Source organism: Thalassophryne amazonica, chromosome 3, assembly GCF_902500255.1.
Source record: "Thalassophryne amazonica chromosome 3, fThaAma1.1, whole genome shotgun sequence".
Classification (NCBI taxonomy): domain Eukaryota; kingdom Metazoa; phylum Chordata; class Actinopteri; order Batrachoidiformes; family Batrachoididae; genus Thalassophryne; species Thalassophryne amazonica.
The window spans coordinates 18492943-18513942 of record NC_047105.1 but is presented as its reverse complement, the minus strand read 5'-3'; the positions used below and the strand labels follow the sequence as shown (position 1 = coordinate 18513942).

Here is a 21000-nt window from a genome sequence, read left to right as displayed (position 1 = left end):
GTTACTACAAGGACTAACAAGGATTATAGAGGCATGACTGTGGTGAGGACAAGGTTGTAAATTATTATCTGAGTGCCTTGCAGCTACGAGGACCGGGGGGGAGGCTATTTTTGGTTCAGCCCTGTTGCGCACACAATTCCACCTGCTTTTTTCCTCTTTCTCTCTCCTGCTCCATGAAGTGGAGAATGGATTTTAAGCAGCTAAAAGGTAATTATTCATAATGTTTTTATTTTAATAGCTTGGCAAAATTGGCCTATAAAATTGTTCACGGACTGGCACCCCCCTACCTGGCCAGCCTGGTTGAGCCCTATGTACCGGCTCGGGCACTGCGTTCACAGGGTGCAGGCCTACTGTGTGTCCCTAGGGTGAATAAAAAGTCAGCGGGTTACAGAGCCTTTTCCCATCACGCCCCAACTCTGTGGAACCATCTGCTTGCGCAGATCTGACAATCAGACTCTGTGGAGACTTTTAAGGCTAGATTGAAGACACACTTTTTTCCCTGTTTTATCATTAGCATTTTATACGATTGTGTGTCTTCTTTTATTCCTTTTACTTATTTTATTCCTTTTACTTATTTACGTTTTTAATTTTTTTTATTGTGTTTTTAATCTTTATTTCATTTTATTCTGCTTTTTAAATGATGACTGTGAAGTGCCTTGAGGCGACTTGTCGTGATTTGGCGCTATATAAATTAATAAATTTGAATTTGAAATTTGAATTTGGTAAAACAGTTGCATGTTCATTCATTCTATACAATCAACTTTAACATCTTGTTAATGGCTCAGGAGCTCCGCTGAGCGTGCGCACTGACACAATGACTTGTGCTCAAAATGAGCATTTAGGCAGAATGCCAGCTCATAAAAGAGTGATTTGCAGTCAATCACGGATGAACACCAAGTTAAAAGTTGGACTGCGGTGTGAAAATGACTGTACTGAAGCATCTATTTGTGACACCATCTTGCTGTTGTGAATTGAAAACCCACACTTTAAAGGGACCAAGTGTGGGAGAGGTGGAGGTTTGGATCAAACCCATGCCTAAACCTGTACCAACATGATGTTATCATGGTGCTACATGGATCATATGTGACTTGACATGGATCATATGTGGCGACACAAGCCATTTGAGGCTGGACGGGGCTCACTAGAGGCTGATACCTGACACATGTGAGGTACAGAGAGACACATAGAGGCACCTTAGTAGCGGATACGTAATAGATTAAAACATAGATCATTCTTCAAATAATCACTGACACACCCATGCGTGGCTCATTATTCATGGCTTATTATTCGGTGGGACTGAGGCTTAAATTTTTTGATATTATGGTTAAGGTTTGTTTGAGGTTTTTTTGTTTTTGTTTTTTTTGCTTGGAGAAATCCTCAGTGTATATGAATGAGTTATAACATCCAGTTATAACATGAGTTGCAACATGTCCATGGTGAGACAAAAATGACAAAAAAAATGGGCTTACTCACAGTAGCAGTGAGTTTGATGAGCCGTAGAATGTTTTCTTCTAAAACAGGCAGTGTTGCCAACACCTCAGTAAGAAAAGCAGCTATTGGCCTTCCTAAAAGTCGCTAAATGATGTCATCATCGATTTTGCATATATTTACATAGTGTGACGTCATCTGCAGATGCTGTCAGAAAAACATTGTGGGAGAGACCACTGAATACTTTAGCAACCTTTTAATGTTTGGTAAATCCCATATTCATAAATGCAGAGTATTGTAAAGAATTTACACTGGCTTCTGCGTGAATCTGTCTGAACAATCTATAAGCAGTACTAAGCTTATAGACTCAAATGTCATAAAACTGCCACGCCCTGTAAGGAATTTTTCCCTGAAGAATCCATTTAACAATTGTTATTTTATAGTTTGTTTTTAATGTTACTGGGGAGGTTATTGGGCTTGAGACCAGAGGATCCTTGGTTCACATTATTTCCCATGCTATTTTATTTGTCTAAAAATAACAGGTAAGTTATAATTTTAATTTACAGATGAAGAAAGATTTCTAAAGAATCTTTTATATTTTTTCTTAGTCAAACCGCCTCCTTTCTTTTCTCTCTGGTGCCTGTGTGTGAGATCACTGTATTCCCAAACTGTATTCCTTATCTCAACAGCCATGAATGTTTTTCCCTTTTTTTTCCTGTCATTTCAACAGGGAAAATGGTGGTGGTGGTGGTGGTGGTGGTGGTGTGTGTGTGTGTGTGTGTGTGGGGGGGGGGGGGGGGTTACAGTGAATTTTAAAGCTATCCTTCCCAATGCAACATTGTAGCTGTTTTTTTCCCCCACTATCAACACAAAATTGTTTCCCGCTATGCTGTCATTTGTCAATTACAATTATATTAAGAATGACTTAGATAAGATATCGGATTGGTCACATGAATGGTTGAAAAATGTACTGCATTTTTGTGCAAAAATCCTTGTTATGCGTATTATGTGAATAGAGATAAAAATAGACACTGTTATGGAATTAAAAGATTTAGGTATTTTGTTTATCAGTAATTTATCATTTTCCAAGTACATAAGTAATGCAGCTGCAACAGCTAATCGAGTGCTCGGTCTTGTCAAAAAGTCATTCAGTTACATCAATAAGGAATCTTTCCAGGTGTATAAGAGTTATGCTAGACCTTAAAAAATGTACCTGGTTTAGAAAACTTATCTTATGAAAGTAGGTTGAACTCAGTCTCACTACACTAGAAAACAGAAGAGTCCGTGGGGACCTTATTGAAGTTTATAAAATATTAAACTACCACAAAAATGTTGATTGCAATCAATTTTTCCAATGTACAGATTATACTGGTCTGGGAGGCCATTCAACTATGTTAAAGGTTATTAGGTCAAGATTGAATGCCAGCAAAAATTTTTCTCTTTTTTGTTCATGGATTTCCCTCTCTCTGTTTTCCCCGTTATTTTTTTTTTTTTTTTCCATGTTATTATGAGTTTTTGATTTAGAAACTTTGACTTGGTCAAATTTGCTTTTAGTTTCAACGTTGCTGGTAACCTCAGTTCTGAACAGGGTGGATTGCTAATTTTCACACTGATGCACTTGTTATAAGCAGTTTAGCAGGTTTTCAGGGTCTCATGCAGCAGTCTCTTATCAATGGGATGAAAGGCATCTCTGCGTTGTTTAAACTGCAGCGACTCTCTGGCACGCAGGGATTATGGGATGTCTCAACAAGACAACTACAGAATCATTCCAGTGTGTTCATTTAACACTGGACTTCAATTTTACAAGCTTAAGCACGGGAGAAATTTAAGAAAAGGTTTTCTGGTTACCTTCGTTGTGGCCACCACAGACATCCAGTGTCAGCGAATCCACCATCAGACTCGGTAAAACTGCTGTGGCTTTCACCAGATTTTTGCTCAAAGACCACACAATTAGAAAGGTCTTGTCTCAGAGTGATGCTGAAAAACTAATTCATGCATTTATTTCCTCTAGGCTGGACTATTGTAATTCATTATTATCAGGTTGTCCTAAAAGTTCCCTGAAAAGCCTTCAGTTAATTCAAAATGCTGCAGCTAGAGTACTGACGGGGACTAGAAGGAGAGAGCATATTTCACCCATATTGGCCTCTCTTCATTGGCTTCCTGTTAATTCTAGAATAGAATTTAAAATTCTTCTTCTTACTTATAAGGTTTTGAATAATCAGGTCCCATCTTATCTTAGGGACCTCATAGTACCATATCACCCCAACAGAGCGCTTCGCTCTCAGACTGCAGGCTTAGTTGTAGTTCCTAGGGTTTGTAAGAGTAGAATGGGAGGCAGAGCCTTCAGCTTTCAGGCTCCTCTCCTCTGGAACCAGCTCCCAATTCGGATCAGGGAGACTTTTAAGATTAGGCTTAAAACTTTCCTTTTTGCTAAAGCTTATAGTTAGGGCTGGATCAGGTGACCCTGAACCATCCCTTAGTTATGCTGCTATAGACTTAGACTGCTGAGGGGTTCCCATGATGCACTGAGTGTTTCTTTCTCTTTTTGCTCTGTATGCACCACTCTGCATCTAATCATTAGTGATTGATCTCTGCTCCCCTCCACAGCATGTCTTTTTCCTGGTTCTCTCCCTCAGCCCCAACCAGTCCCAGCAGAAGACTGCCCCTCCCTGAGCCTGGTTCTGCTGGAGGTTTCTTCCTGTTAAAAGGGAGTTTTTCCTTCCCACTGTCGCCAAGTGCTTGCTCACAGGGGGTCGTTTTGACCGTTGGGGTTTTTACGTAATTATTGTATGGCTTTGCCTTACAATATAAAGCGCCTTGGGGCAGCTGTTTGTTGTGATTTGGCGCTATATAAATAAAATTGATTTGATTTGACATCCGGGTCATGGCGCCAGATTGTTGGGGATTTTCGGCCTGAGAGCCCCACCCTGTAATTTAATGTGGTGAGCGAACTTAAGACTCAAATATTGACAGGAGACAGACTTAGAAAACCAGATGCTCTATTAATGAGATGCCCACATTGAACAAAAAGAGTCACCATTACAGCACTGGGGTCTTGAAAACAGGCGTCACATGCACCACTGTTTACAGGAACCACAACCTCCGGACTCCCCTGCATTTTAAACCTGCACTCGTCCAGCCTCCAAGTGGGTGGGCCTTCCCTGCTGGGTGGATCAATGAAGCTATATGATTGGGTGAAAAAGTGTTTGCGTTTGACATTGATGTCCGATGACTGCTCACATTGTTATCTGAAAGGTATGTCAAAAAGTAAAACTGTGTTTTGTCTGTGTAGTGTGTTAAGCACAGAAGAGTATGCATCATGGCCTTCCAGCAGCATTTATCGCGGCCATCCAGAAGAGATATGAAGTTAGACCAAGAACACGGCCATGAGACATACTGCCGGTGTTCCAGAGGAGATGTGAAGTTATCAGAATAGACCAAGAACATGGCCCTAAGACATACCGCCGAACGGAACAAGGAGGAGGAATCAAAGAATTAAATGAGACCTGGTTTGACCATACTTCGTCAGACCATAGTGGGTTTTTGTGGGAATGATGACCAGTCTGACACGATTCAGCGACACAACACTTAGCAAAGGAAACATATGGTGGGTGAGTTCCATCATAAAATTTGACACTTCACAAGCTTCGAGAATGTTGTTTTCAGCCCTTCTCAGTATAGAAATTCTATTATTAATCAAAATAATGGCCTCTGAATATCCAGGTTTATAATGTGTGTGTCTCTGCAATAATGACCAAACGCTTGTTTTTTTTTTTTTTTTCCTTCATTGTGGCATCAATTTATCAATGTTCATGCCTCTTTATTTCAATAAACAAACAAATTCCCAATTTGATGCTGTGTAATTAGGCAGCACGGTGGCTTAGTGGTTAGCACTGTTGCGTCACAGCAAGAAGGTCATGGGATTCCTTCCCAAATGTGGCCTTTCTGTACAGAGTTTGTGAGTAGGGAGAAGAAAATTGGTAGACATGTGACTTGCATAGATGTACAAAAAAGTCTCTTGCACCGTTGGTCTACTCCAAACAGGAAGTTGGCTATTTTAAATTTTCTTGTCGTTTGAGCGTGATTTCCACACATTGTATTTGGATGAACTCCTAGGGATTTTGTCCAATGCGCTTCAGATTTCTTTCAAATCATCCACAGACTATACTGATCAAAAGTTATCAAATCTTTTTTCTATGTTCAAGAGTGTGGCTGCAGCTCCTTTGCCCGCCGGGGGTGGTGGGGGGGCATTATTATACATTACATGTGCAGGTCATATCGGCAGGCATACCTGCCAGATCCATCTCGAGGTTCCCTCGTATGCGCTCAAATAATTTTGGATCCTGTTTTGCCACCATCAGCATATGTAAATTGCGGTCAGATGGTCCTCGGATTACACATGGACCGCTGTTGGATAGATGTCCCACTTCGACAGTGCCCAGAGGGTTTTGAACATGTGCATCACACTCAGGGCCGCCGGCCGATTTTGACCAACTGTGTGGACGTCTGCAGATGGCTGACAGAAGGTTTTGGAACTGAAATCCAATGCTTTTTGGATGTGCGATGATTCATAATTCTGACGCCATTCTGCTTGATTGCGGCTTCCGGAGGAGCAGCTTGGGACTCCGACGAGGGCAGTCGCATCTCCTCCACTCTCCCTTATCTCTCTGCTTTTAACCTTCAAGTCCCTACTTCACCAGACTGTGAATTCCTCAAAACTATATTGGATTCTGGATCTATTGGACTACTATTGGATTAACCATGGAATTGATCAGCTGGTCTCTGAACGCTATTGACACCATTTCTTCTACAAGAAGATCAGGACCGGGGGATCCTACCTGCCCAGATGGAACGTATCTTGCGGACTATGTCCTCGACTCCTGGAGTTCCTAGCATGTGGCATGCTTGGCGCCTTTCTCCGTTGAGGATGTCGAGGATTTATTCATTTTTGGTCTCATGGTAACAGGGCTGGTAATTTTTGGCTTATGTGATCTACCGGAAAATTGGCAAGACAGCGGCATCAAGAACCACGGGCCCTCGCTTGTCCGTCATGATTAACGAGGTTGGCAATGCAGTGCATTCTCAGACTGCGTTGACTCTTGAACTCAGACACAAACTGGATGACACCTTGGAGCTGATGCGTGCCTTGCAGTTGAAGCTGAAGGTTTCGGAGGTCGGTGAATATTCTTAATTCATAATTGGGATTTGGCTGTTCAAGTGGGAACTGTTAAAAGTGTTTTTCACTGCGCGGCTGCAACACTACAAGCTATCTAGCCTCAAGGTCAATTGCCCACTGTTTACCTCCAGAGGAATTTATTTAGGCTCTGGTGAGATTATTCGGCTCCATTCTTATCTCAACCCACAAGGACAATAAACTGACAGACTTACACATGGACTGAAGCATGCTCCGGAACTCTTGTTGTTGTAATGTTGTTATCTATCTATCTATCTATCTATCTATCTATCTATCTATCTATCTATCTATCTATCTATCTATCTATCTATCTATCTATCTATCTATCTATCTATCTATCTATCTATCTATCTATCTGTCTGTCTGTCTGTCTGTCTGTCTGTCTGTCTGTCTGTCTGTCTGTCTGTCTGTCTGTCTGTCTGTCTGTCTGTCTGTCTGTCTGTCTGTCTGTCTGTCTGTCTATGTGTGATGGGGTATTAGTCATACAATTAAAAATCAATTGCTGTGCGGAAATCTTGTAATGTTGTAATCTATCTATCTATCTATCTATCTATCTATCTATCTATCTATCTATCTATCTATCTATCTATCTATCTATCTATCTATCTATCTATCTATCTATCTATCTATCTATCTATCTATCTATCTATCTATCTATCTATCTATCTATCTATCTATCTATGTGTGATGGGGTATTAGTCATACAATTAAAATGCATACAAGCTGCAGGGTTCATAAGCATAACGCCTGAATTTATATAGCTGTATATAAAAAAATGTTTTGTGTGTGTTTTTGCCTTTAAGTAGATGGTAAATAATGTTGAGATTATTAATTTCACTTTTGCACAAAAAAAAATTTTAGTATGTTGCAAATTTGCGACAACAGGCATAATGGTCAATAATAAGATAACAATAACACAGTAATATAACAGTGAAAAACGTTTTATTGATTCACACTTTTTTTTACTTATTTATTTATATAAATCTGCAACAGCAGGTATTCAATAATAAGAATTATGACCACTTTCATGTCACCAACACAATATACACAAACATTACTGTTAAGGCTATAGGAATGTAACAGTAACAATGTAACAATGTAACATAACAATGTTACTCCACTCTAATTATTTTAGGAGCAGGGGCCATGAAACACCTTTGGGTAGCCCCAGGGTTAACCTCACCACACACACACACACACACACACACCCACTCACACATGCATGTATGCACACACGCGCACACACACACATAAATACATACAAACACACACGCATTCATGCACATGTGGATACACATGCATACATACAAACACTCATACACACACTCACGCATGCACGCACGCACAACAATGTAAACAATGTAACAAAACTGTTTTGTTTTTTTTCTCACTCGTGGAATGCACAGAAGCAGTTTTTGTTCTTGTTTAGGCACAGGTGAACATCACATTTTGTACACTTGAAGCTAGTGTGGCCCGTGCACTTAGGGAATTTGCAGCGTTGCCGCACACTGTCAATTTGTGGCCAGTGACCCACAGCATCAGCACGGACACCTTAGTTGGTCCCCTGCGCTGCTTCTTCTGGAACTCTCGCTCCACATCAGACGAAGTCCGCTCCCTCTTTTTGGCCGACAGATCTTTGCCTTGCATGCAGAGGGCCTGTGCAGTGGAAAGCCTGAAAGCCAGCATGTCCTTCTGGTTCTTCCGTGGAACATTCATATTGTCACAATCACGCCGATAGAGCAACCAGCCGTTGACAACCACCATGTCCACGAAGTGAAGGAAGAATCGGTGGTAGTACTTCTTAGATCTGATGTGGATGCAGTAGTAGGCGATTAGGGCATCAAGTGCATCAAAACCACCCATTAACTTGTTATAGAGGGTGATAATGCTAGGACATTGCACAGACACTTTCCTCCTTTGCTTTCTGTCCCACCTCTCTATGAAGGGCACTTGCAAAAGTGCTGGCAACAATCACCCCTCTGTTGTCAAACCATTTGACAGCCCTAACCTCCACAAAGTCAACAACACCCTGTTGCTCCTCAAATGTCCCTCTTCCCTTCTTTTTGAGCTTTTTGTCTTCGCTGAAACTGCAGCCTTGCAGGCGATTTTGCCGCACAGTGCCAAGGGCTGGTATCCCCCTTTTTGCAAGAGCTACAAACAAATTGAGTGAGGAAAACCAGTTATCAAAGTACAGCAAGTGGTTGATAGAGCCTTCAATAACTTGTGCAAGTTTTAGCACGACATTCCCGCTTGCCTAATGTCTTGTGAACCTAGTGGAGGATCAGATTTCCCTGCATAAACATCAAATGAGTGCACCAAACCTTTTGTGTCACACAAAACAAAGATTTTGTATCCCCATTTGTACAGCTTTTTGGGGATGTACTGTTTTAGAACAGACCTGCCTTTGAATGGCACTATTTGTTTGTCAATGGACAGCATCTGATCTTGAGGCAGGGCTTGGAATTTGGGGAGCAGGGAATCAATTAGTGGCCTAATTTTGAACAGCCTGTCACTGTTGTTGGGTGCTGTGTTGTCACTAAAATGAATGAAATGTTTAATTTCTTCCCACCTGTCACGGGGCATCACATCTGCCACCTGCTCTACACGACATGCGTTACACCAGTAGATCCTAGAGCGAGGTAAGCGGATAACACTCATGTACAGAACAGTTCCAATGAACTGCTCCAATTCCTTCTGATCTAATTTCAAGGCATGGTTTGGATTTCCTTGTGTGCTGTACAGATTACTCTGACAGACAATAAGAGCCAAAAGTTCAGTGTCAAAAAACTGTCTGAAATAATCAATAGGCTGTCTGATTGAGTCACTGTCTGGGAGAGCACCTTGCCACACTGGCACATTTTTTGCAGAGCTCTGAGTCCCCCTCGCCGTCTTCCACGCCACTTTGTCTTTGTTTTGTCTCTTTTGTTTCTTTCTTGCAGCTTGGGCACTGGTGCTATCAACCTCCTCCTCACTGCTGCTCCTGTTGCTCTCGATATTGCTCTCACCATCACCTGCAGGGGTCAAAATTAACTTTTAGAAATGTCAAAATCTATGGATAATCTATGCACAAACTGGTGAAATTCACTAGCCATTCAAATAGGAGATCAGCATTTTCAGTCTAAAATCTACTACCAGCCAACATAAAAATTTACCAGCATTTGGCTGGTGGTGGTCCTAATTTTGAATCCTGATTCACCTGGCTTGGCAACATATTCCTCATCACTGCTGTCTTCATCACCTGGCTTGGGAACGTATTCCTCCTCGCTGAGACAGCTATCCTCACTGTCCTCTGGGGGAGTTCTGACGCGAGGTTGTGCGCTAACGCGCGTGCCATAGAACATGGAAGGTTTCATTCGGATCTGCATAAAAATAAATAGCTTTTGTATTCATATCCTAGCATGGTATATCCCAGCACTGTGTCTGTATAAAGACTATTGAAAATCACTAAGCAAAATACAAAGGATTACCTAGATAAGCCGTCCCGAAAAGTGTTTTTCTATATAGCACTGGTTAGCAGTTAGTATTAGGCTTATGGCCTACTGTCGCTAATTTACTACAAAGCTAGATATTATAATAACTTCAAAAATACTTGTCACACATATTTCACCTCATTACGTCGAGTGTATAAGCACATAAGAAGCAGGTGAGTATTTTTATCTTAGCACAACTTACCTTATATTCACCTCAGGATCAAATTTCTCCGCCTTATATCGATAAATCCGCGACCAGAGTTGTCCTCGTGCGTAAACAGGAAATAAGTCTGTCACTTTGCGGTCCCACTAGAAACAAGTGCTTGTCGAAGGTTCCTAGGTCCATAGCGAATATGGACTAACCGCCATTGGGGGAATGCAGATGCTATCTCGTCTGGTTGATTGAGTCAAACGGTTTGTAGCATATATGCGACAATAGGTGTCAAGGGGCTAAGGAAGAAGTTATGTCGGACAGCTGAGCTGAAAAAGCAGGAGCCACTTGTCTGCAGCATCAACCTTTGTGCAACATTTCTTAATGCATTTGAGTGAGTTGATCAGTAGCCTTCAAAGTGTTGTGATTGATTTTTTTTTTCCCATTATTGACACATCAAAGACAGATGCCTCACAGCACTGCCAAATGACCATCCGGCAGGTAGCATTTTAGCTGGAGGCAGGTTATTTGGAGGATGCTGGTTGTGAAATGTGTGTTGCCGATAATGACGATCCACCATCATTTAGGATTTGTGCTCAGAGCACTGATCCTCCATTGCTGTGTCTTCTGTCATTGTGAATGGTGATCCTGCACAACTCACTGTAATTTACAGTTTGTTATATATCCCCGCACATCATTAAATCCTGTTCAGGAATGATGCTTCTTTGTTGTGGTTGTCAAATGCTCAACACTGCAGGGGAACTCTTATTGCTGCTACTTTATTCAGCCGGCGATGATTCTGTCTTATCATCATGATTTAATTGAATGATGAGCATCATGAAAGACCGCCTACAGAGCAGACAGCCGAGATACCACTCATTAAGAGGATGGTGTATTATATGTTCTTGTATGTCCTGACTCAGACAGTGACTCATCACCACAGATGCTGTGGTTTGTGACTCTCAGTGAGCAACATCAAACCAAGCATGTTTCTTTCTTTCTTTAGTAAGACCCTTCGGCTGCTCCCTTTTTTGCACTCGGGGTCGCCACAGCAAATCCAAGGTGGATCTGCATGTTGAATTGGCACCAGTTTTACGCTGGATGCCCTTCCTGACGCAACTCCACATTACATGGAGAAATGTGGCACGGGTGGGATTTGAACCCGGAGCCTTCTGACTTTCTTTCTTTCTTTTTCTTAAAAAAGTGCAGCAAAAGCGATCTTTTGATAAGTCTTGAATGTAACCTTGGTGAACCAAGGAACGCTGCATCCCATGGTTGCCAGTATTACTGGGTTATTTTGTGTCATTTCAGTTGAGACTTTAAGCATGTATGCCACTAAACAAGACCTATCTCCATCTTATGTGCACGTGACAGTCTAGACCTTGACGTATGTTGTTGCCTAGTAATCCATGAATGTAAAATAGCTTCAGTTTCAGAAAAGATTGAACATATCATACAAAGCTAACTGCTTGACTCCTGCATCATCCATCATGACAACGGGAACATTCATCTATGTTTGAGTTGTGGTTAAGGTTAGGGTTTCCCCATGTGCCACTAAGTGATACAACATGGGTACCTAACTCAGTGCATATTGATGTTCAGTCATGAAAAGTGTTTTATGTCAAAATGTGACCAATTGGGTGTGAAAATGAAGGGGACCCATCCTGACTGTGGGTATCGGTCTGTCAAAGTCAGTCTTGTTTGATGGTTCATTTAACAACTTGACTTGAGAACAACTTTCCTTACTGGAAAGAAAATCCTTCAAATAATTTTGAGTCACCACCACAAGCTTTAGTTCAAGGTTCAAAAACACTGATGAACAGGGATGGACCATGGCTTATCACATGATCATGAAACTCAACTGAAAACAAAAATTAACAACGAAATATGAGTAATAACTAATGAAAAAACATTTGAACAACTTTGGATTGTATCATATTTCCACACTGCTTCTCTTTCATACCATGGCTGCTGCAGGTTGGAGGTCTGAACGCATCAAACAATAATGACACACTCCAGTCTAGTTCTTTGCGTTAAAGGTGAAAAGTCAAGGACTCTAGTGCATATCTTGTAAAAATCATTTGAAAGCAATAACTTATTTCCAAATTGCCTGACTGTTACCAATCTTGGCATCTGTGTTTGGCATGGTGACCACAAAAAGCCTATTGATGTTTGAAGTCAAAGGGTCAAAGGTCAAAATCACTGAACTGTACTTTGTAAAAGCCTTCTGCAGAAAAGCATCACATCAATCGTAAACTTATTAAGGTTTGCCTAGAGTGCCATGGGTTAGTGCAGATTATGTGCTTGTTTATGTCGCGGCCTCAACTTTATCTAAAGTCTGGGTCTTTTAGTGAAGCTTAGGGCTGGTGGCCAGTCACCTTAGTATTTCTTCTGTTTTTCTTGTTGCTTAATACTGACAACTTATACTGTATTTGTTGTCTTTCTGCTGCCTGATTCTGTTTTCTCTCTCTGTTTGAGGTTTGGCTCCATCCAGAAGTGGGAGTGGGTGTCTTCTTCTGCAAGCCTCCCATCCTGGATACCAGCATGGATTCCCAAAGGTTACTGTATATTTGTATTGTCAATTGTGTCAGGAGCATGGCCCAAGCAGATGTCACCTCTTTGAGTCTGGTCTGCTTGAGGTTTCTTCCACAAATCATCAGAAGGAGTTTTTCCTTACCACTGTTGCCTGTGTGTTTGCTTGAGGACTTGGTAAGGTTAGACCTTACTTGTTTGAAATGCCTTGAGGCAGCTTTCTTGTGATTTGGTACTATGTAAATGAAATAAATTGAAATTAAATAGAAATTGTTATGCTCACAACATGGACATAAATATTTAAGAAACTTATTCCAGCCACTTTGCACCAAGTGCCCTGGTTTGCACTACTACTTCATCCCACATAATCCCACATGTGTCAACAGATATACCCCACACACATCTGTGCTTTACATTTCTAACCTTGTGCCATAGAACACCAAGATAGTGGCCAATATCTGTTGGCCAGAAATCAGTTGGGAACAAAGCATCACTTTGTAATTATTCCACATTGACTGTGTCTCATGACCCAACATAATACCACAGAAAAATCATTAAAGCAAAAGGAATCGTTTTTAAAATTGCGATTTCTTGTAGCATAAGTGACACATACTGTACTATAAAGTGCAGTGTGAAAGTATGCAAGCAGCGGCCTGGGTCATTAACAGTAATTGCATTATTATAAACGAGCAAAGAAAAAAAAAGTGTGCTTAGAGTCCATAAATTCTCAGTTATCATGTTCAGTGGTGGCACATGTATCAGTTCATATTCCACCCTGACAATGTATTCTTAGCTTTACACATCTGTCTATCCATCTCCTTGCCACAGGAAACATATTGTTTTGTTTATATGTGGCCTCTTCTCATATCTTTTATACTTAAAATATTTTGAGCTGGTGAAATTGAACTGAATTTAATGTATTTCATGAACTATGCATACAAGTTACAAAGTTAAATGTCAGGAGTCTGATTTATGGATTTATGCTGAAAATGCTTGTACAGAAAAATACATCTATGAAAGTATGTACATGCACACCTGCGTGTAATTTTCATTTCATCCTCTGCCCAACTTTCCCAAAAATAACAATAAATCAACACAAAGCACATCATGAATATTGATATTTGTGTAAAATGCACATGCCGACATCACCACGTGCATTTCCAATAGGCCTCCAGCTCCACCTGCAATGTAGCACCTCTCCTCTACATCCTGAAGATATGTGAACACAATTTCTACTGTCACTACTACAGTGACATACTGTTCTGCATACTGCACACAGTATACTGTGGAGACACGTAAACCTTTGCACAATACAGTTGTATATAATTCCAGGTGGAGTGTGTTTTAAAAAAAATTGAGCTTGTAAATCTGGCATATTATATCCACTAAAATACTTTAGCTCATCTGGAACATTCCAATAACTGGGCATGAAGTCAGAAAATAGTATAAATTTCCAAAATATATATTGTCCCACCATATTATTTTAGTCCAGACCCATTCAGTGGCATCACACAGCAGTGCTACTCCCCATGACTAATGCAAAGCTAACTCTAAACCTCATTTGAACCTTTTTCTCGGTAATAAATCTAAAAGACAATTAGTACTTCAGACTGTTCACAGGTATTATATTACCCATTCTTTCCTGACTACTCTAGAACTATGGAGCAAGTTCATTCAGCTTCTCCCTTGTTTTCACTCGGGGTCACCACAGCAGATCCGAAGTGCATCTACATGTTGATTTTAGCACAGCTTTTACACTGGATGCCCTTACTGACACAATTCCATATTACATGGAGATGGGGCTGAGGTAGTGCCTTCTGCTCTAGTGACAAGCACTCTGAACCGCTTGGACACCACCCTATCATGATGCTATCATTTAAACGGACTGCATTTATAAAGCGCTTTTTCATCTGCATCAGACGCTCAAAGCACTTTACAATAATGCCTCACATTCACCCCGATGAGAAGGTGCTGCCATACAAGGCGCTCACTACACACCAGGAGCAACTAGGGGATTAAATACCTTGCCCAAGGGCCCTTAGTGATTTTCCAGTCAGGCTGGGATTTTAACCAAGGATCCTCTGGTCTCAAAGCCAACACTTCAACCACTAGACCAGGGGTGGGCAATCATGTGCCATGAAGGGCCAAAGCACGGCAGGTTTTCCTTGCTACCAGTCACCTCAGCAGGTGATTTCATCAATGATCAGGTGTTTCAGCAGGTAATTTCAAGATGACCAGGTGTTTATGTTCAAGGTAGAAGATCATCAGCAACCCACCTGCTGAGGTGATTGGTTGCAAGGAAAACCTGCAGTGTCTCGGCCCTCGTTGCCCACCCCTGCACAGTTATATCAATTACATTAAAATGTGGATATTTCGCCATGTTTTTTTTGTTTTGTTTTTTTGCTTTAGCCCTTGCCATGGGAAGTGGGGGTGCTAGGGGTGCATAGATCTGTACATGCATTACCAAATATGCTGTTTGATTTTATGTACTTAATCAAAATATCTGTGCATCACTGATTGGTGAATGTAAGTGCCTTGTGTCTGGGGAAAAGATATCATGAACAAATTCAATAGTTTTTGTTCGTTATTGCAGAAAGTGAAAACAGCATATATTCTGGAATCATTACATATAAAATAAAGTGATTCAGACTTTTTTTTAAATGATGGTAGCAGTATTAAAAAAGTCATAAAACCATTACAAAAGAGTATTATGCAGAAATGTCAAACTTCTGAAAATTAAGCAAATTGACTTTGGACCACTGAGCAACGTTCCAGTTCTTTTTCCCTTAGAAGAGGTAAGATGCTTCTGACATCTATGGTTCAGGATTAACTTAACACAACAAATGAGAGACTTGAAGTCCATTTCGTGGACAAGTCTGTGCCCGGTGGCTCTTGATGCATTGACCCCACCCTCAGTCCACTCCCTGTGAACTTCCCCAAAGTTCTTGAATAGGCTATGCTTGACAATATTCTCAAGGCTGCAGTTATCCCTGTTGCATTGTGCATTTTTTCCAACCACACATTTCCCTTCCAGTCAATTTTCCATGAATATGCTTTGATGCAGCACTCTGCAAACAGCCAGCACTCTCAACAATGAAATGTGTCTTGCCCTCCTTATAGAGGGTGTCAGCGAGTGTCTTCTGGACATCTGTCAGGTCAGCACTCTTCCACATGAGTGTGTTTGTGTGTACTGAACTTGACTGACAGATTCATGGTATTTTTACTGTCTAAAATAGTGAGTTACACAAACTTCAAATGAAATATTCTCATATTTTGAGATCTTTTCTCTATATTGTGGTGCTTTAGGCCATAAAAACTTCAAACATTATATTTTAGACATAATGAGTATAGAATATATAAAACTTTCACTTTCCAAAAACACCCAGCCAAAAGTATTTGTTTTTTGTAGTATATGTATCTGTACATGTACAGGTACCTTATGCATCTTTGTCACACAGCAGGTTCTGTGATGATGCATCCATGTTTAGCTAATATCAAGTCAATTCATCTCTGGGAGCATGCTCATGTTGCGCATTGACACATCCACAACACCAATCATTTGCCCCGGGTTCTACACGTGAAATTGTGCATGAGCTGGACATGCCCCAACATGTCCTGTGAGGCTTCATCACGGCGGTGCTTTGCGCCATGCGGCTCCGCCGCGAAGCGCAGAGTTCCTCCGCACGTCTGTCTCAATGTGCCGAAAAAGTGCTGATGTCCACGTCTTCCGCAATTCCTGTGCTAGTCAGACGACATACCGGATCAAGACAGCGTCCAGTTTAGAAATGAACGGCACATTCCACTGTTACAGGAGTTTTTGTCATGGAAAGAGGAGTGGAGGAACTCCGCATGTTGCTGCAGAGGCGCATGGGGCAAAGCACCGCTGTGATGAAGCCTCACAGGACATGTTGGGGCATGTCCAGCTCATGCACAATTTCTCGGATACTCACACGACTGAAAAGCAACCGGAAGCCGTCTGAAAGCCACCTGAAAGCTGTCCTGTGAGACCAACACGGAGGTGGTTTTGTCCCGCGCCATGAGCGGCATGTTGGCGCAATCCTCCGCTTCTCTTTCCATGAAAAAAACTCCTGTAACAGTAGAATGTGCCAAAAAAGTGCTGATGTCCACGCCTTCTGCCTTTTTTGTGAAAGTTATACGACGTCCCGGATCAACAAAGCCTTCACGTTGGAAATGATCTGGTTGTTTGAGCAGGGTTTAAGCCTGTCCATCGGCAATCGGAAGCCGTCTGAAAGCCACCTGAAAGCTGTCCTGTGAGACCAACACGGAGGTGGTTTTGTCCCGCGCCATGAGCGGCATGTTGGCGCAATCCTCCGCTTCTCTTTCCATGAAAAAAACTCCTGTAACAGTAGAATGTGCCAAAAAAGTGCTGATGTCCACGCCTTCTGCCTTTTTTGTGAAAGTTATACGACGTCCCGGATCAACAAAGCCTTCACGTTGGAAATGATCTGGTTGTTTGAGCAGGGTTTAAGCCTGTCCATCGGCAATCGGAGCGCGCCGCGCTCTCAGACGCTGTGGGCGGTCTTTAAACCAGCTGGAGCACTCCTTAATCTGTGTAATCCCCATAAAATCGTCACTGAAAGCCATCTAAATTTTCTGAATGGTGTCCAGCTGGAGGTTTCTCACAGTTTCTGGAAAAATTTGATGCAGCAAAGCTCCAAATCCTTCAGACATTTATTCGCAATAAAAATCCGACGAGAGGGGTGGACCACTGCTCACTCAAAGCCTGCTCACAGGCGAATGACGCAACCGACAGGCGTGAAAAAACTCACGCATGGGCACGAAGGTTCAAGCTTGGCTGATGCAATCACACGTGATTCAAATCGATATGGTTTTTGCAAAAAATAAAAAGGTCGATACTTTTTGGACAGACCTCGTATATATATAAAACCCTACATATATATATTTAGTCTCCATCATTGGGATGGAAGAACAGTTGCTCCTCCTGTGGTGTACAGTAATCTCCATAAAGCCATTTCTGAGCGCACTGCCATACCTATGTGGAACGACATTGAAACCATCACTGTACTGAGGCCACAAGCTCAAACAAAGCATCATCTATCTGTGCTCTTAATGGGCTATTATGAAGAGCTCTTACATGCCGTGTTTGCTGTTTTCCCCAGGCTGAGAATGTCATGTATTAAATTTTAAAGAGAATGGAAGAGTGGTGCATAAACAGCTGGTGAAACCTGTGTTTTGTGACTACGATGAGGAGTATCACAAAAGCTGACAACAGTTGCAACAGGCATGGCATTTTGGCAGTACTTTGGTCTTGCCAAAGTAATTTTGAAAAGTTACTTTATTAGTTACTTTATACATTTATATTTTACATTTACTTCATACAGTTCCTTCATTAGCGGCAGCTGCTGAATGTAATGAATAAAGTAACGCATAATCTAACTTGGTTATTTTTAAGACTGAGTACTCAGAAAAGTAACTATTAGTGACATTGCTGATTAGTTATATTGCTGATTACTCAATCTTAAGAGTAAAGAAGCTAGTTTACTAGTTACCTTATTAGTTATATTAGTTGCAAATTGTCAGCAGTTAAAGTTGCTAATGACGTAACTGTATAAAGTAACTGAAAAAGCAACTAAAAAAGTAACTAATAAAGTAACTTTTCAAAGTTACTTTGGCAACACTGGTGGTGGGCACAGCTAACCAAAAAGTTAGCTTTGATAAGCATCAAATTGCTAACTGAAAAGTTACATTTTATAACGCCAAACCTATAAAACGCAAAAAATAAATAAATAAATAAGCAGAAGCTAACCGCTAACTTTTAGTATTGACTCGGTCTCAGTCACATCGGCTTACACTGTCGGCTACTGATAAGCAATCTTTATCATCATCTTTATCAAAAGCAGTAAATCGCAGTGTTAGAAGTCACAGTTTGTTTCTATATTATATATTTACGTATAAACCATTAATGGAGCTATGGCTCGCCCGTATTGCGTTCACAAACACAAAACAAATGTACAAAAAATAAATCAACAAAAATATTGACTTTTGAGCTGCTTACATACCGTTTTTGTCCACAGTGTAACGTCTTGTCTTCTTACCAGCACTTGTGTGCTTTGACCTGTGAACCAGAAGTGTTACCTAGCTCTCTGGATTCATAAACAGGAGCTAACATGTATGTTTCATATGTTTTTGACTGTTAAATTTACTCACTTTACCAGCAAAAAAAAAAAAAAAAAAAGTTAGGTGACCGAAAGTGAACAGATCTAAATTTAGCAGAAGCTAATTGGTCTGCTGATGGTTAGTTGAAAAGCAAATCTACTAATGAAAACGGTAGCTTCACTAATTAGCACTTAGCGAATTAGTGGAATTGTGCCCACCACTGCATTTTGGCCATGTGACACATTTCTCTATGCATGATCCAGCGCATCGGTGTTTATGTTGAGGATCCCAGCAGCTGGAAAAGGCCAACATAAGGCCTATGATTCAACTGGCTGTGCCAGCTGGCTTTCAAGAGGTTGTGATGGATTGTTTGTCTGTCTGGGTGGTTGCATCTGGGACCCAAGGTGTTTCTATGATGTGGTGACGCATGACACAGGCACATGCTCCGTGATTTGTCTAGATTTTATCTTGAAGACTTAAGCTCATTTACAAGTCAAATCAAGCCTGGGAGCATGTCCTCATGCTGTGCCTTGAGAAAATCCTCAGCACCACGGAACCACCTTGGGCACAATCCATCGACATCTCTAAAGGAATCATTTATTTGCTGCAGACAGGTAAAATGTAGTTCATCCCTTGGTGTTCTCCAATTCCTGAGGTCCTCAACATTCAGGCGCCTGCGAGATGGATTATGCACAAAGAAACAGGGCATTTGGACAAAATGTCAAAGCTGACACTCTGTCAAAATGCTGATACTCCTCATCGTAGTCTGTCTTAGTAACCGCTCATTTACACTCAACGATAAACATGAATGTGGATGTGGATAGCACCTTCTCTCCACATTTTGTCTACATTCTATCCGTATTTGTGTCCATTTCCTGAAAGCTTATTGATATGAATGAAACAGTTCAATACCACCAGAAATTGTGGGAGCAGTATCACCAATATTCAACCAAGACAACCCTTGGAAAACGGACATGAATAAGACCATTAACAATGGCGGAGTATTCTAACAAGATTTTTATATATGAGATCTTGTCCTGGTGTATTTAATATTTGTGCAGAGCACCCCTTTTGTCTCATTTGTAGGTGAGACAAAATTATAACTTTTTCTGACTGGCGCCATGTTTGATCTTGTCAATTATTATGCAATGCCAACTAATGTATTTTGATTGTTCCTGGTTGGAAGTACAACCCCATTTCCAGTGAAGTGTAAAATGTAAATAAAAACAGAATACAATAATTTGCAAATCCTCTTCAACCTATATTCAATTGAATACACCACAAAGACAAGATATTTAATGTTCAAGCTGATAAACTTTGCCAGTCTTTTGTTTCCCCGTCCCAACTTTTTTGAAATGTGTTGCAGGCATCCATTTCAAAATGAGCAAATATTTGCACAAAAACAATAAAGTTTATCAGTTTGAACATTAAATATCTTGTCTTTGTGGTTTATTCAATTTTTGACATTTGGCACACTCCTCTGGTCATGCATGTGCTTTAGTGTTCCATGCTTCACCGACGTAGGAATAGACTTGTTGTCTGCCTGGGTGATTTCTATCCAGGACCTGTGACAGTTCCTTGATGTGGTGATATGTGGTATCAGGACACAGTACACCCAGAATCTGACTTGCTTGTCTTCGTTTGTCTTTTTTCCCATTTAACACATCTTTGCATCAATCTGGTTTTCACCTGAATCAATTAATAAATTAATTTGTATGCCTCCAAGGAAATGTGGCACTTAAACCTGTGCAATTAGTCTAAATTATCCTCCTGGTTAACCGGTGTAAAACCTGTGCCAATTCAACATGCAGATCCACTTGAGATTTGCTGTGGCGAGCCCGAGTGCAAACAAGGGAGCAGCCGAAGGGACTTAACTATTCTTCTGGTTAGAGGAATTATTAAAAAAGGTGAGTGAAAAACAAACCAAGTTCTTCCATATTATTAAATTTAAAACAGTCACGAGCTGCTGCGCAGTGGAACAATACCAACCTTCGACATAGGTCAAGTCGGGGAGCATGCACTGGTCACGGCTTTCAACAAACCACAGAATTGTCAGTTCTGGATGGCAACCACCCAGACAGACAAGC

General features: G+C 41.1%; 1 protein-coding gene and 1 long non-coding RNA gene across 2 annotated transcripts in view; both read left to right on the top strand.

Moving 5' to 3' along the window:
- Window positions 1–21000, top strand: part of LOC117506389 (metabotropic glutamate receptor 7) — a 922561-nt gene that overhangs the window by 308627 nt on the left and 592934 nt on the right.
- Window positions 907–15832, top strand: LOC117506392. The gene is made up of 3 exons (XR_004559453.1): window positions 907–917; window positions 13401–13404; window positions 15753–15832. It is a non-coding gene; the product is annotated as an uncharacterized LOC117506392 (long non-coding RNA).